Genomic DNA, 15,627 nt, shown 5'->3' with positions numbered 1-15,627 from the left:
AAATGACACCTCCCCCACCCCAACACAACAGAATAAATGATATTCCAAGACGAAACAACAGGACACACACCAGCTTGTTTTTAGCATGTCTAGCCCTAGCCTGTCGGGATAAAGGCCAGCTCCGGTGAGGTTCTCCCTTCCAGCAAAATCTGATTTCTGAGCCTGCGGACTGCAAAACCACCCCAGCAAGCACTGCCAGCAAACACTGGTCACACCATTAACAATAAAAAAAAGAAACAGAACTGATCTGTCCATCTCCTGGCACATTTGGGCGAGTCCTATAGATTCAGGTCAGGCCTGATATAGATATGCTTTCTTCTGCACATGTAGCACAAAAATAGAAAAAACCAGTTGCACTTGTTAAATTAACTCATTCTCTTTAATCAAAGCTTCTTTTAATAATTAAGACTGCTCCCCCAACTCCTGTCTTTCTGATGATACCAGACTGTCTGCTTCATAAATAGCTTTTGACTCATAAATAACAACCTTCTTCACCAATGACAGAGTGATGATAGTGGACTAAATATAATTAAGGTATAATGAAAAATTAACAGGCCTAGAAATGCATTTAAAGAGACTTCAGAAGCAAAGCAAAACCCAGGCCCTTTAAATGAGGAAAAACATTCTGCATTCCCAAGCTGCCATGCTGGGCCCATGAAAAAAAAGTGGGATGATGAAAACAAGTGAGCACATTTAACCAAGCTTAGCATTGCTTCCCTGCTGCATGCAATCAACGGTATCCATTGCTTTGATGAGGCTGTAAAGATTACATCACTTAAATCTCAGCTGCAGGATTTTATGCCAGACTTACTGAAGGGAAGCAAGCAAAGAGCACAGAGGTTTCGTGCTCGCTCTAGATTAGAAGGCATCACTTCTGGTTACTAACCGAGCGACTACAGAGATACTAACATGCTGCTAGGGGAGTTTGTAATGTGTAGCAGGAATACGACACGTCATACATTAGCAAGTTTTATAAAAGTAAAGCAAAACGGAAGCCACAAATGCACAGAAAGCTGATTAAAACAGGCCCTACAGGACAATGGTGGAGTTCAGCTGCTCTCACTTCACTGGGGAGTCTTCTTGCCACGGAGCAGGCGAGGTCAATCAGCCTCTCGGGCCCACTGCCCTGTCTCAGTGGCGAGAGGTTCATCAGCTCCAGCCCGGAGAAGCCCAAGAGGGCAGGGGTCTGCGCATCCCTGCCCACCCGAGAGCCGGGGGTGCGGGGTACTTACGACTGTGAGCCTTCAGCAACATGCTGGGTTGCTGGGGTGGGGAGCCCCTCTCCCCCAGCACCCCACGCACACCCATTTACACCCTCCTCCTCCTCGCTTTAGCTTCTCCCCAGCTCGGCCGAGGGGAACTGCACTTCCCGCGCCCTGGGACCGCTGCTCTCGCCCCTCCTGGGCCAGCAGGACATGCCTGGCTCCTCCGGGGGCTGGGGGAGACGCCAGGTCCTCCCACGTGGAGCCTGTCCTGCAGAGAGGGGTGGGAGCGGGAATATCTTATGGCATGACAGATTCCTGACCATGGCCAGTCATGCTGCTTTCCAAAATAATCAGGCGCTGGGCTCGGGGCGAGCAGAGGGCAGGGACACGCAAACTCAGGGATGTCAGTATAGCCAGAGGACAGCGCATCCAGGCACTGTCCAGATCCTTTTTCCAGTGAGACATACTGCCTGTAGCACGGACAGCAGAAGACACGACCGAGGCATGCTCAGGGTCTGATTTCTCACCCACGGGCAACACCGCCACGGAGCTGGCACGCACAGATGCCCATTCAGCACAACATGCTGCACCGCTTCTTTCTGCCTATACACAGAGCAGGCTTCAGCATCACCCGAGCAACGTCGGAGCTGATACTCTGGGCTTTTAATAGCGACTCCTGCACGTGGAGGAAAATATAATCAGTAGAAGACAAGTGTCCTCGCGGAGCTCTCTGCTTCCTATCTGTACGCATCTGTGGTTTAACCACTACATAAACCCCACTCAGCTGCGTGCAGACCAGCCGCAAAGGGCTACAGACCTCACCTGGGAGAGAATCGGGTCACGACTCCAGGCTTTGTAATTGCATTAACCATTTCATAATCACCATTGTTAATTTTTACTTGATAATGCAGCCATGAAGTTGATTTTCATTTCAAACCACGTGCAAAGGCAAGAAACCATGAAATTAATGTTAGCAAGAAAGCCAATCTTGTCTCCAAATAATAACAGCAACGCAGGAGCAAACAGCAACAAAAAAAATATCTCTGTGTAGATCTTATGAGTTGAGAGCTGTCAAACCATAAGCTGGAAAAATGTACAGGGCTACAGAGGAAAATCCAGGAGCTGAAAATATGATGGAATGAGACAGGTTACGAGTTGAGAGCTTGTCTGCCTGAAGAAATGGAGAGTCAGTGCTGGTCCAAACAAACACGCCCGTACATCACTTTCAGAATCCCTCGCTCCCTTCGGGACAGCTTTAGTCAAAATCACAAGTGACTTTGCTCAGGCGTAATTCTTCTCCTTTGCTAGAGAAAAGCAGCCAGAGTGCAAAGCTGCTGCTGTGGGTCCTTTAAAGAGACTTGCAGCATAATGGCACGAGAATGACTTCGCCCACAGCTGGGGCAACCAATGCCTGGTCTGAAGCTGATGTAAATGCGGTGTCATGGGCTGTGGTTAGTAGGTTAAAAACACACCAATGTGCCCGTGTCTGGCCTGGGTTAAACCCATTGCATGAGATCATTCACTGACACATGGAGTTGATATTAAAGAGCTGAACTGCTGCTTCTGCTTCCTTACGGGCCGTGGGCTGGGTTCGCCAGCAGGGAATAGTACAGCTAATGACACAGAATGGAAGGGTTTGACCCGAAACAAAACTGGTGAGTTTGGAAAAGGGCTGCAGAATCTCAATCCAACGAGTAGGCTGGCTAAAAGCAGAGACAGCAGGAAAAATGTTTATGTCTTTGTAGCACTGTACACCCACTTTGCACTCTGTTTTGCTATAAATGACAGTAGAAGTGCAGAACAACAGGGAATCAGCTTCTGCAATATGTATGAAGGCTGGAATCTAGATGCAAAAGTCACAGCAAATTAAGCTAGGGATGTAGATTCATGACGGGACTATCGTGGCTTGGCAATGTACCGTGCTACAGTAATTGAGTTTGTGCATGTTCCCAGTGGGTGGCAGACGCTCTAGGTTGCATTCCTTCATGATGTTTACATTAACATGCCTACCTTGCACTTGCTAGGAGTTAAGATTATGGAAAGAGTGAGTTGCTGTGGCTCAGTTAATGCGTGGTAACCCGTTTAGCCACAGAGCTACGCCTGCATGTCTGAGCCCACCTACCAAAGGAAACAGTCAGGTCTATGTGGCAGTTCTCCGGGCACCTTCTAAGAAGTGTCTGATTGCCTTTTTGATAAACAAGCTCAGTAAATTACTTTGAAGATGAAACCAGAATCATTCAAGAAGATTAAAGAGAGGGAAATACTAGGAACTGGATTGTGATTCAGAGAGATCAGCAAAAGGGAAAATGCTAGTAAACTCTACCTTAATTAAAAAAAAGCAAAGGGAAGTTTTCCATGAAGCAGACTAATTTTGAGAGGCAATTCTTCGCCCAGCCAGTCTGACAAAGAAAGGCTGCCTGAATAAAGCGAGGCACTTGGGAACAGGCATTTACAACAAAAAGCCTTGGAGTAAAACTGTCACCCTGTGGTAACCATCACCGAAGTGGCACCAGCAGAGGGGTAGGGCACCCTCATCCACAGGGAGTCCATCCCAGCCTGTCCTTGTGCTAGAGGTGAGGGCACAGACCTCAGGAAGCATATTTACTGCCTGCCAGAGGAGGAGCTGACTTTACGCACACGTGTACATGCAGAAGCATGCTGGACAGGTTAATTCACGAGCAGAAAAGACATTTTTGCAACGAGACTCATCCTCCAGCTGTCTTTTCACCCTAACTATGTGTTCCCCAAAAGTCTGAAATCCACGCTTGTGTTTTAGGCATAATGAAGTGGATTTGCGATTTCCACCTCTGCCTACAAACCCAGCCAAGCCAAGGGCCAGAAGGCAGATGGCCCCGTGCGTGCACAGCACCCAGGTAGTGCAGCCCACGCCCCAGCCTGGTGAGCAGTGCTTCCAAGGCTTTTGTTTGTTTTTCTTTGGAATCTGTGTAGAAAACATTTTAGTGTTTGTTTAGCTTTTAGAAGCTATTTGTTTAGCTTTCAGAAGATTAATAGTGGAAGAAACTGACTAAGCAAAACCAAACAAAGCAAAACCCAGTCCCTCTGGTTACTTAGAACTTTTGGAGAAATCTCTCCTCTTCTGATCATCCCTTAAAGCAGAAAGTCTTCAAGTAAACTCTGATCGGGAAGTTTGCACCTTCCAAGGAGTTAGTGCCGGGGACAGCCCTGCCTGAACCCCAGACCTTTCTGCGGGCAGCAGCCTCCGCTCCCTGCCTGGCAGAGGCAGTAAGGAAAGAGAAAAAACACAGAGGAAAAAAAGGGACCTGTGAGTCCTAAATGAAGGGATGGAGAATTTATCTCCTACCGACAGCATAGGCACAGTCCCACCCCGAGAGTTCAGGCCAGGGAATCCCCCAGGAGACCCGAGAGCCCAGCCTGGCCGTGTGCGGGATGGGCTGCGCACGCTGAGGAACGGCAAAATGAACATGTCAGCGCGCCTCACTGGGGGGCCAGCACGTCTTAGATGTGACTGACGATCAATGAACACAAAGCACACGTGACTTCTGCCACCAGGAACAGGAGAATGCATGCATTCTTCACAGCATGCAGGGAAGAGCAGACCCAGCCTCCTAGGCATGTAGTCTGAAATGCCTGTAACCTCGTCTGATCCACTTGCCTGAGCTCCCTGCGTGCTCCACACTCTCTGCACATCACCCAGCACCTTCCAGACCCTCCCGCTCCTGACCTAATCCGCTAATCCTCTCCAAAACCTGCCTTGACCCACTGCAGCACTTTTCCCCACACACAGTTTTAAACCTTTTAATCTCTGCTGAAAACCAAAGATGTGGATCTTTCAGCACTGAGCACGTGAAGAGGAGATTAACTGAAAGATATGCCATAAAAACACTTGTTCAGGAATCATTTGCCTTCGCAAATCCTCTGTCAGCCTTAGGACCAAAAAAAACCCCCAAAAAACCAAACCAGTAAAATTTGAGTAGAAAAGCCAAAGCTTTCTAAAGAAGCAGATTTCTTCCTAAAATCAGATGCAGCTCCCATTCCCAAGGAACTAATCCTTGCTGCTTAGCCCATGCTGCCCGCATCGGGCGCACAGTTCACTCGCCACCAAGGTTTAAGCAGCAAACCTGGCAACGTGAAGCCTCTGTTTTGTTTGCTCGGTTTAAGGCTGTATTTTCTCCCAGCCTAGATCAACACTGAAAAGTGGCAATTTATCAGTCGTGCCGGGCTGCCACGGCCCATGAAACCCAACTGGAGCTGAAAGAATTAATTATTGCAATTACCCTGGTCGATGTTGATGGGCTGTGAGAGTGCACGCACACCCGCCCACAGGACGGGCGCAGAGTAGGACTGTGGAAACTGGCACCCACAGCAACGCACGGTAGGAAGCGTCAGTCACTGTCACTTCTGGGTGCTCAGAGCAAGCATCTGGCAGTGAATGCCAGCGCTGCGAGAGGGGGTGCAGCAGGAGTGTCGGGGGCTCCGCCAGTCGTGGCTGTGTCTCATTGCTGTGGTGATCATCCCCCAGACAGTAGAGCGGGGTGGACGTCAGGTGACAGCACGGTATGAAGGGGCCAGAACTGTTTCTCCCTACGATCCTACGATGTGGTTCAGAGGAATCGGGGGTGGCATTAGTTACTGCCTGTCCACATCACAGCCTCGCCGTGTTCCCGTCTCCAGACTGTCCGCCTCTCCGCCGGGAGTTGCAACCAGCCTTATCCACATGCACCAAAACTCAGCAGAATACAGACGTCTTCAAAACCAACAGCTTATGGAAAGATCTGGGTGGTGACTAAGTATATTTATCAGTGACTAATTATGATGTACGCATATTGCTACTGCTCTGTTGTGAACATAACCGCTGCGGTGACAGTCCAGAAACTTGGTGGTCACTTGCAAACGCTGGTAGAGCTGTTGACCCATGTAAAAGAAGCATCTCTGACTTCAGCTGTGAAGAGCCTCCCTCCTGCCCTAAAGCAGGGTCATCGCAGTAAGGAGCTATTTCAGAGGAAAAGGCAACTGAAATTCCGGCTCTTTGTCCTTAATGCATTGTCCTTCTGTGTCAGGCTAGAAATTCTTCAAAGAGAAGGATTATATACCGCAAAGCAAGAACATGCAGCCATCACCTCAGATCCTGCAGACCTCACGGGTGCCTGAAGATAAACTTGGCTGCACTCTCGAGACCTCCTCTGGCCAGAAAGAGCTGAAGAATGCAAAAGAGAGGATGTCTGAGAAATTTGCCTGGCAGACCCTGCTTGAGCTGGGCATTGGCGACTTTGGAAATGTTTTGAAGGTCTAACTGGAGCCTTTGGGTTTAGTATAGAAAATCTGGGTGGCTTGCTGTTAAACGAGCTGCTCTTACAGCCCCTACTAACTTCAAGATGCTCGGCTGAGCCAGCTGGACCACAGCAGATGCAATGTATTTTCCATGTGAATCCCACTGTACCCCTGGCGTGCTGGGACCCGTGTGTACCCCGTGCATGCTGGGCACGAGCCAAGAGATGCGCTAACGTACCGTGTCCCTTCCTCCCTCGCTGTGCTGCCACGCTCTCCGCGTGCCATCGAGGGCAGGCAGCAGGAAGCACCACAGGGCTGCTCAAGGCAAACTCAACGCGTGCCATGCTGAGCAGCTACGGCACGTGGCAGGCTCCCCAGGGCAGCGAGGGGGCACGTGCTGCCTTTATTTGGTGAACTGATCGTGCTGGGTAAAAAGGCCGAATGCAGTCGTACTGAGCTGGGGAGGGAACGTCAACCCCTGTTAGCATGCACAGCCGTTCACTTTAAATGAATAAAAGCTCCCCTGCTCAACGCAAAGGCTGAAGGGGGCTTCCTCTGTTGCTACTGTACGGGTATGTTTATTATATCCAAGCAATTAAGCTTCTGAAATGTCCATTTAACCCAGTCCTTCCACAATATGAAGTGCTTTGACATCCTGAACATCTCGTTAACACGACAGTGACCTTGAAAACCCCTCTTTTCCAAGAACCTCCACAGATTTTGGATGAGTTCTACTTTTTCTCTTTTCTTCATCTCTTTGGTTATTTGGCAGTTGTTTCCCCCCCAGTTACTTTTTAAAAATGTCACAGTGGGTTCTTGTCCTGTGACAATTTCCAGCATTCTCTGGGAGTCCCTAGGGATGAGTCATAAGCAGAACACAACTGTGTTCAGTCAAAAGGAGCAACACATAGGCCAGCAAACAGACCTACTCAGCTCTCCTGGGAGAAGTTGTGCTGGCTGATAGACAACAAATAATGTCTTCAAAATAAAGGCAGGTCGGTATCAGCAAAACCTTTTGGCAGACTGGAGTCTTTTCCAAAGTAACAAATTAATTCCCTGAACTCCTTATAGTTATTTTTCACCCCCATCCTGCTTGGAGCAGACAAAGAACTTTGTCCAAAGAATAGCAATAAAATCTTCATGGTGATACAAAGCCTTAATAAGAAATAAGCCTGTGCTGAAGAGCAGTAGAAGTGCTGTGCAAGGACCCAGACGTGCCCCTAACGTGAATTCTGTCAGAGCCAAGTTCCATCAGCATCCACGATTCTCTTTTCCTAAAGCAAAGGCACTGGACCACAGGACTGCCAGCAGCAAACAGAGCTCGTTTTACCCCTTACTGCAGCTAATTACTGTCCCTCTTTATTGTTGACCCTGGACTAATCTTCCTCTCTATAATCACTCCAGATGGAGATAGAATCTTTAATGTGATATTTTCTAACTAGCAAGGTTGTTTGGGTTTTGGTTTTTTTTTTTTGTTTTTTTTTTTTCTTCTTTTAATTGAGAAGCACAGTTGCCACATCTCTAGGATGGAGAGTTAAGCCGTGCTCTGGGGGGGCTGGCTGAGCTTTCTGTCCATTGGATGATTTTGATCTTTTACCTTCTTGATTTTTCATTTTTAAAACCAGATTTTTTTTTTTTAAACAGTAATGGAGCACTTACTCATTAAATAAATGGTAGTTTATTATAGCTGCATGTTAGTTATGTGATTCACAAATTGCCTCTGTTAACTGAATTATACTCAGGCAACTCAATATATCAGAAAGGGGTATTTGTATCCTAGAGAGCAAAAAAGCTTGAGGATATTTACTCCAGGAGTTCACACGTGTCCCCCTTAATAACTGGCATTAGACAGAAAGGAGTTGTAATAAATCCAGAGTTCAGCTCTTCACACTGATCCACTGTGGAAACTGGTTAACTTAAGCTAAGCATAAGTACAGTTTAATTCATTAAGTGGTTGCACATGGGCAGGTTTGGGACCCAAACCCCCAGTCCGGTAACCCGTACCCGTCAATTCCAGCCCTAGTGGGAAAATTTGAGACTCACTTAAAGAAAAGCTACTGCACCACGACCTCGCAAAAGCAGAGCAATTTGTTACACACATCAGTACTTAGTGACTCATAAAAGCATCAGCAGTTTCTCCTGCTAACCAAACAGAGCGCAGCTTTTCAACACCGATACAATGAGCAACTGCCTCTCTACAACCATTATGTGATTAATTCTGTTCTCCTAGGATTTTATTCTATTTGTAAATCAAGTTTGCAAGAGACTGTGGCCCGTGATCCAAGACTCGGTAACATAAAGATGATGTTTGATGTACTTTAGTTTGGACTGACTGACTTTTAGGTGCAATCGTTTACATCCTCATTTAAACTACAGCAAAGAAGATATACATTAAACTCTAGGTAACTTTTTTTTTTTAAAAACACCTATAACAATAGTGCAGTAGAATGAATTGCCCTTGGAAGCGATGTCTATAACTGATAGTTTTCAAGGACAAGCTAGAGGAATGTGTTTCAGGATGGTTTTATGTGGAGGACAGGATGCCATCCCCAGGGTTCCTTCCAGCTGTATTCAGAACACTGCTCTTCTAGCACCAACCGTAACCAGGAAAAGAGCGATTTTCTTTGAGTAAAGACATTGTCCTTAATTTCTTCTGGGTTTGAGCCAACCACCCCGTCGGGACAGCAGCACTCTGAAGGAGAGAGAATTGTTACGGACTGAGTCCGTAGGAGGAGGTTTGTATGGGATGGCCAAGTCTGCTTCTTCCAGGTTTTCATCCTGCTTACTCCGAAGGCAGAACAAGACACATGTCCAAGCTGAGGGACATGAGTCCTCTTTCTCCAAAACCCTAACATTAAATCAGATGTGTGTGGGTTTTGGGGTTTTTTTGTTTTGTTGTTGTTGGTTTCCCCGCCATCCCCTTTTCCTTTCCTTCCCTTTAGCAAGTGTGTTTTAGGCCAGAATTTGGCACGGACACCACACAGGGTTTGCTGGGCCAGGAGAGGCTGCAACCCAGACATGAGAGAAAGCATTCACAAGGTTTTGCTAAACACAGTGGATGATCCGCAGCACTCGGCACCGAAGCAGCGCTGCAATCGCATCAGCCTTTCGGATTCAGGTCAAGAGAGACAATGTCTTCCTCTCAGTTTAATACTCCCAGCTACTCCAGCCATTAACTCCGCTTCTCTCACCCGTCTTCTCAGTGCTCATCCTGGCCCTCATCTATACTGCGCCAGGTGGCAGCTGCATCCTCTCGCTACGTACCCAACCATGAGAGCAGTAACCAGGTTGGGCGATCACATCTAACCGCTCGCCGGTCGGGTTTATTGGCGAACGCGGTGACCTGGTTGTAGAAAGGGCACAGATGCTTGCCTGGCTTCATCCACACGAGGCAGCTCTGGGACTAGGCAGGCTTTCTCACGGCATCGCTGATGGGAGCGGTCCTCTGGCCTTCCAGCATTTCTGGGATTTTATCCCAGCTCCACTCAGAGGTGCAAAAGCAGCAGTTTCCTTTCGATGAGGAAGGCTAGGCCTGGGGGCTTCCCTTGCGCAGGGTCCTTGCCCTGCACGTGGCGAACGTCCCAAGCACAGCTCCATCACCTGCTGAGCACCCTGGGCACGAGGCAGCTGCTGCTGGGAAGCAGCTTTGTGGTGCTGAACTTCTGGGGTAGCCTGTGTTACTTATTCTGGTAGGGATATAAATCTCCTCCTGCGTAGCAAAGACTTTTCCCAAGGCCAGAGAGAGTGTGAGGAGCAGAGGGCTGACTTGCCAAAGTGACGGCCTGAACCGTGGTACCCCCCTGCCAGCCTGCCCCCGTGCTCTTGAGCTCAGGCCTCCCTGGGGCTGTAACAACGCAAAGTGTTACCAAGCTTTAAAAACAATCATTGTTGGTTTGTGTGGTTGGTTTGTGGTATTTTTTCTCTCCCCTTCCCCCGCCCCAAAATAAGAGAAGGACCAGTAGCAAATTGCAGGAGAGAAGGGTTTCATGCTGTGCTCTAATCCAGATTAAAGGGAAGTAGCAGCTGATGAAAGGATCAAAAGACGTTCAGCTTGCTGGGAGTGAAATGCCTGGTAGGAGCAAACAGCGAGCACTCCTCAACACCCAGTCAGGCACCTTTCTCCATTACTAATGGAAGTTAGTGCACACCTGCATGCGATGATAGAACTGAGTCGAGAGCTGCTTTTTGAAATTATATCAAAGCAAGAGGATGAAAATACTCCCTAAAGCTGGGGAGTAGCATAGGTTAGTGCTGTATAGTCTGGGAAGAGCAGCCAGATGAGGATTAATTATGTCAGGCCATGAGGAGTCTGTGAAGGGAGTAAGGCATGTCTTACACCGATGCCTGATCCAATACAGATCCTACAGTCGCCTCCTTATAATGAAAAGAAACACACAGAATTCACTATTTCTTCTTACATTAAAACCACCCCCTCCTACATTCACATCATCACTGTCAGAAACATCTTGATTCTCCACACCTAAGGGGCCATGGAAAAGACACAAGCATTCCTGCTAAAAACAGACTTCCCCGCCCCCAGATGTATTTATTCAGATCTATTTGCCTCCAAAATGTGGGATTAATTGTAATTGAATTGCCTTTCTAGATAATTCCAGTACTGCCAAACAAAGGAACTGTATTCCCTGGGAAGCAGGAGCTCTCCCCCCTGCAGAGTTCCCACTGCTGAGAGGCAGCCACGCGGAGAAGCCAGCGTTGGAAACACCCGGAGGAAAGTAGTGACTCCCAAAGCAAAACGGTAGAACTGCCTGGAGAGCTGGGAGCTATGTGATCTGAAGCTGTCCAGGCAGGAGCACAAGGCATCACCACACACACGCACAATCTTTGAAGATCCATTTATGCAGTGAAGCAATTTGGAGACAGCAGGGGATGTAGAAGTCAAGGTTCAGACAAATTCAGATCAGCTCAAAGATCTGACGTCTTACACCAGGGTGGAGGCAGGACAGTAATTAAGGACCCTAAGTTTCAATGAAGGTAATTTCTAAAAAGCGAGAGCAACAGATGCAACAGAAAAGCAAAGCAGTGGGCATTTGCTACCAGACGCTGGGATCCCAAGCAGGAGGTGCAGTTGAATGATGCTGTGCTGTGACCGTACGATCTCATGACCAGATTCACAGCAACAGAAGAGATCGTTCAGCAAGCGAGGCGTGGCTGGGCACGCAGGTAGTGCCAGGATGGATTCGTGCAGATTCACACCTCCTTCACATAAGCAGTTTCTCCTCTCCACAGGAGGAATTGATCTCCCTCCTCCCGTGTGTTTGCTGTGCTGTCCCTTTAGACCCCAGCTCCCTCAGGACCAGAAGCAGCGCTGGCGCCCAGCATGGTTCAGCACCCAGCACTACGGGACGCCAGCATCTGCTCTCCACCACGGGGGCTGATCCTGCACAAGCATCAGTAACAAAACCAGCGAGAGAAATTCCAAAGGTCAGCAGAAGATGTCTGCTGCAGCGAGATCCACTGGAAATTTTTTTTTCCCCAGAAACACCGTGTTTCTCTGCTTTCAGGACTGTCCTTTTTCTTTTAGTGCTGTTTCCCAAAGAGCCATTCTGAGCTGTGTATGAGGAGGGATGAGCTGCAGAACTGCTGGGGAATCAGAAGTCACGTACCTGTGAGCGATGGCAGTCCTCAGTCTAGAGAACAACCCCCGATGCGATTTTTTCCCCTGGTTTTGGAGAGGGGACGAGATAATAGCAATGACTTCCCAGTCCTTCCCTCTAACCCTGCTCCTAGGAGGATCATGAGGCTGCCTCTCAGCGCATGCTAGTCATGAATTAAAACTAACCCTCCCCAAGCCAGGTACTTTCTACGGCTCTCTTCTGGAAGAAATTCCAATATTCAAGGGTGCAGAATCAGTGAAAGGCAAGCGTGTTCTGGACATCCCTTTCACAGAGGATATGCCACTTCCTTTTTTTCCCCCCAGACAAACCTTATGACCAGTCCTGCTGTCCCACAAGATTCACAGCTGCCCTACGACACTTGTACCAAGGAGACCTTGGGGGCCGGTTCTGGCCAGCCAGAAGAAATTGCAGTTGTGATATTTGCTTTCATTTCAGATCAGAAAAATGCCAGAGCACTGTCAATTTACACTGAACTTTTTTTTTTTTTTTAATCCAATAGCATTGAAACAAAAGTGTTTGATCAAAGCAAAACATAAGTGCAGACAGGAAGATTTCATTTCAAAACATTTTACTGTAAAGAATTCCCCACAGAAGACCTAAACTTTCCACTGAAATGTCCACAAAGCATTTTGATCGTGACAAAACCATCTCTCCTGCAAACAAATTTTTTTTTGTCGGGAATTTTATTGCTCCACGCTGCACATGACAAGTCCCCGCTTGCTCAGTTTCTGTTACTTGGGCTGTAAATTTCTCAAGTGGAAAATTGTTTACAGTCAAAGCACCAAGAGAGCAGACAGCACTTCAGGAATCAGTAACAGTCCCGGCTTCCACCTGCCTGGAAGAGTGTGAGGTGCTGTAAGGCCGTTCCTTGGTTCTGGCGGTACCTTTCCTCTTAACTGAATTTATACGTGTGGTGTCTGTCGAGAACAGTGTCAGAAGCTGCACCCTGGCCATTTCCCCATGGATCTCTTGGGTCCAAGCAGTGGCAATGGGATGCAGGCAGCCGGCCCCGTGTGCCCGAAGTGCCGGGAATGGAATTAGCAGAGGACGGGGTCAGACAGAGCTCACAGGAGTTACCTTGCTGGTGTCTCCAGCCCAAGGCGAAGGGCAGTAGTAAAGCAGTGTGGAAAACACAAACCACCAGGTATCATACTGGTTGTGTATTTTTTTTAAGAGCTAGTAAAAGTTGCTGTGATGTAGTCTCCTAACCATATCCATACAAAAATATCTTCAGTGCCTCCCTGCCCCTGTCAGCAGCAGGAGTTTCATTGATAAAAGCATATGAAATTGCCCGAGAACCCAATCAACCTCCAGAACTGATTCTCCATCATCTTCTACCATGCATAGTGCTGAGTAAATGAAAACCACCGTGAAATCAAATCAGTAACGAATTACACCAATTACACATGCGTGTCTACAACTCCACAAGATGACAGCGATACAGCCTGTCCAGCTTTAACGTGGTTCCAGTTTCGGAAGTACAAGTCACAGAAGCCCCAGGTTTTGGCTGCGTTACCTTTTCATACCATGCACAGAACTAACGTGAGCTGAGCATTGCTCTTTTACGCTGTAAGATGTTTCATTTCCAGCAGGATGTGAGCCAAGTCAGACAAGGTTTGGAAGAATAATCAATTTAAAACTGTCCCCGTGGTTCACGCTGGCTGGAGCTGCTATGCGACGTGGAGATGCTCAGAGTAGCTCTCCCGAGCCATCCCATCAGGGGGCACGGAGTAAACACGCTGTAGAATTCCCTGACATGAAATGCCTGTTACAGAGGGAAGCTGCCCAGGGTTGTGTTTCACAGACAAATACAAGGAAGCATTTAGCAAACCCTCTGTTCGTTTGCCCGTGGACTTTGCGTGCAGATTCACTGTGTAAGCCAGGGCTGTCAGCAGCAGGCGCAGAGTGTCTCCCTTCCCTTTCCCAGATTTCACCCAAACAAGAGGGTTGTGGCACTGCTAGTAGAGCCCTGGATTCAAATGCTGCTATGCATTAAGCTGCTTGAAATTTGTCCTTAGATACAGAGGGAAAAAAAAAAAAAAAAAAAAAAAAAAAAAAAAGAGTCTTAAGTTTAAGAGTGCTGAGAACCCACTGCTGAAGGTGCTGCACAACTGCCCCCGAACACGGGCACGTGAGGACCATCAGTGTGTGCGGCTGCTTTTTCTCCTGCGCTTGGGGTACTGCAGGAGTGCTCAGAGCTATCCCCCTGGCTCAAGGCCACAGGCAGCCCCTCAGCCCACTCAGGGTCAGGCACACATGGCTAAGGACAAAAATCAACCTCTTGTGCTGGAGCAGCACTCGCCTTCCCGAGCAAGGTCGGTGGCAAAGTGAGGAACGTGGCTCTGCTCACCCAAGCAACCTTGGGTACCTCACAGACGTGATTTTTGTGTCACACATAAGGGTCAACAGTTTTGGTCTTTTGGAGAGCCTGAACAGTGCACTCGAGAAACGAGCTGTTCAGAAGATTTATGTCCTGTCACCGCTCCCTTCCAAAGGCACTGCTGACGTGCTGCCTTGGCTGTCAGCGTTGGCAGGTCTCCATTAGGAACACGATATAATCATCAGTATGTTTATCAGCAGGGACAAAAGACTAAAATGTATCTGAACAAGGGGAAAAAGGGGGGGATGGAGACCTACGATTAATTTTAGAAATAAGCTGCAAGTCGCACACTCACAAAGCGGAGGCTGGAATGCGGTTTTTCAGAGTTTGTAAAGACTCATTTAATTTCTATAGAAACTGAGCAGCAAACAGGTAATTTTCTCTGCAAATTGCTTCTATCACCTCTGTAATGCTCTGCAAGAGGAATGTTATTTCCCTTGTGTCTTCTTAATCCCCTGTTATTTTCATTATAAATTTAATTAAGCTTTTCTAGGGAACATTCTATGACATACGAGCTGAGTTTTGTTTTTCTGTCAGGAAGGAGCTGCTGAATTATGTGGTAATCTGATTTCTTTTTTCCCCCGTGTAAATATTTCAAATAATATTAAGCAGTGGAGACATTCGCTTCCCCCAGCTGAAGCAGTATGGCTAAAGTTAAGAGAAAGAGCTGTACCGAGTGCCTGACGCCTGCCCCCCGCCCGCGGACAATGCCTGCAGCTGCCCTTCTGCAGAGCATCTCCAGAGCAGATTTTTTTTTCTGTGCAAATCAGGTAAACGCAGGCAGGCCTAGGACCACAGCTCCAGATGCCGCAGCTCGCACAGCAGCAGTGGATCCAGAGGAATACCCTACTCTGGTGCAAAACTGGCATTTAAGGATCCTCCCCAGATCAGTGCACAGCTGAACACCCCTCCCTTGCCATCACTTTTTCTTTCTGTACTGGCCCTCATAGCGAGATGTTATTATTCCAGGGAGGGCTCTTCCCAGGGTCCTCTCTTTTACTGGGGCCCAGTTCCCAGGCAACACAGGCTGTATTATCCATGTTCCAACAGGACGACACTTGACTGGGACACTTACTGGGTTGGTCCTCTCCTTGCAGATTAAGAAGTTTTATCCCAGGCTGATTCCCTGTTTCTAACATCCTGCTCATTTCATACA

The sequence above is a fragment of the Falco cherrug genome, chromosome 17 (genome assembly GCF_023634085.1).
Source record: "Falco cherrug isolate bFalChe1 chromosome 17, bFalChe1.pri, whole genome shotgun sequence".
NCBI lineage: Eukaryota > Metazoa > Chordata > Aves > Falconiformes > Falconidae > Falco > Falco cherrug.
The sequence above is the reverse complement of the archived record's forward strand: the minus strand, read 5'-3'. Positions refer to the sequence as shown.